Below are 2,358 nucleotides of genomic sequence, written 5' to 3'. Positions count from 1 at the left end.
TTTAAAGTTCCCGAGGTGCCTAAGAAACGTATTGAAGAAGAAAAATCACCTATTGTTCTTTCTGAAGACACAGAGATATACAGTGAGTGTAGAAAAATTGGTGGTTCTTTTTGGTTTCATTTGTGTCCTTAAATTCACTGTGTTTGTCTTCACAACTTTAAATAAAAAGTAAATATAATATACTAATCTCTTGTAAAAGCCTAATAAGCCAAAAATATTTGGCTCAGATTAAATAGTTTTAATGGCTACTAGCCTCAGACAAGGTGTATTTCCTCACCAATTTAAAAAAGAAATAGCATACTTATAACATTGTCTGATTTTAGAAAAGTCATTTGTCCTGTGGAATTTTCCTAATCTGTTCTGTGTACAAGCATATTTCGCTTTGAAGCAATTTATTTTCTCAGACCGTGCAGTAACTTACTTTAGCTCCATAATATTTTAATTGGATTTTGTAAAAAATCGAAATACTCGCCATTATTTCTTTGCTCTTCACAACTATAATTGGAAACATTTTGGCAATGCTACTCAAAGAACCACAGGTTTATCAGGCCACTAGAATCTCAAAAGAATTATCAAGGCTTTTTTGTTTGTTTGTTTTGTTTTGTTTTCATATAAAATGAGGATTAAGTTATTTGAATAGTAAAATATTCTGAGTAGAATATTATTCAATAATCTGCATAGTAAAAATGCCAGTAGTTAGGATATTCTTCCATTTTTTTAAAATCTAAAAACTCCTTGTTAGAGCTCAATTTTTTTCTCTTTTTTTTTTTATTTAGTCACCCTCTTATACTAGGTTAGAATAAAGTGTATGATCACTCACTCTCTCCTTTGAATACCCTCTCCATACTTAAGTTTGGTTGTTGTTATCAGCCAGTCTTCCTTTCTAAATACTAGAGAAATCCTTTATTGTCTTCATCTACCTTATTTTCCAAATATTTAATCATTTTTATTTTTCTTTTCTGCTTCCAACCCCTAAATGGTTTTCAAATTCATATTAAACTGTGAAGCCATAACTTAGATGTGATTTGAAAATACAGATAACTAGGCTCCTAGAAAAGGAAAAGACTTAGCATGAATTACCAGCAAATCAAATATAGGAGGCTAATTCTCGATTTGCAATTCAATGTCTACCCTGTTCTTTATGCACAAATCCATTAAAAATAAGACCAATAGGACAATTTTACCAATAACTTTCTGCAAGCAAAATGAAGAATTGTATAGTCCTTGACTGGTGAGTTTTTCAATTTTATTATATGATCATAAAGAAATGCTGAGAATCCTGTATCGTAAAACTGGGAATGAGGCTTATTGCTAGGCAATGCATTCCTGTCACTAATTTGCATCTATGTGCTACTGTTAATTTAGGTGATGAATGTGTATTATGTGTTATGTTTTTCTTAATGCTATATTTTACCCATGGTGAAACACACCCCTAATAGTATAAATACTAATATCTTTAGTTTATGAAGCATCTGAAGAATCAGTCCTGGAAGAAAAAGTAATTGTGACTCATCCTCCAAAGACAAAAACCAGACTAGCAAAAGGTATATAACACCAATGATCCAGTCTGAAGAGAGTTTATTTTTTGGCTCATTTTAAAAGCTCTGTATTTTTCTTCACCATTTATAAATATAACAATACTCATATCTTTTAAGTGCCTGTGCCACCCAAGAAAGTTGCTCAGGAGGACAAAATATATGTGACTATTCCTGAAAAGAGAGAAACACCACCAATTAAAGGTATATTTCAAATACATCAAACTCAGATGAATATCTTTGACTAAAAATTGCATGTTATATAATTTACTCTTTTTACAACTTCTAAGTGTAAACCTACTAATATCTTTAAAGAGCCTGATTTAATTGAAGAAGTTTTACCAGAGGTGGAGATACCTGAGGCTGTTCCTGAAATTCCAGAATATCCTCCAACTAAAGGTATAATTCTCTAGTTATGAAAATCTAAAGAAGAAAATCTATTATCTTCAGTCTGCAAAATGTTTAGTGTTTAATGTACATTCTCACAACCTCTAATGCTAAAATACTAATATCTTTAAAGTATCTGACATGCTCACGACAAGGAACAATGTACAACTTGCCCCTAAGAAGTCAAGTCTCACTCATATAATGTAGAAAGATAAACTAGTAGAACAAAAATAAAATTTCTAACTTAAAGCTACAGTATGTATTAATATACCTAACTTTCTTACTATGACTCTATACTTTTTTCAATTAAAAAATATATATACTATGCATACACAAAGAGTGCAATGTGCACCACCCGAAGGGTGGACATATTTGAAACTCGGACTTAGTGCGGAAAGGAGGGGCAAGGGCAACATACGTAACCTAAACATCTGTA

At 31.4% G+C, this 2,358-nt stretch overlaps 1 protein-coding gene across 1 annotated transcript in view; it reads left to right on the top strand.

Annotated features, from left to right (window-relative positions):
* Positions 1-2,358, top strand: part of TTN (titin) — a 274,373-nt gene that overhangs the window by 141,296 nt on the left and 130,719 nt on the right. The window lies entirely within an intron of this gene.

Source organism: Propithecus coquereli, unplaced genomic scaffold (genome assembly GCF_000956105.1).
Source record: "Propithecus coquereli isolate 6110/MARCELLA unplaced genomic scaffold, Pcoq_1.0 Scaffold34, whole genome shotgun sequence".
NCBI lineage: Eukaryota > Metazoa > Chordata > Mammalia > Primates > Indriidae > Propithecus > Propithecus coquereli.
The sequence above is the reverse complement of the archived record's forward strand: the minus strand, read 5'-3'. Positions and strand labels throughout refer to the sequence as shown.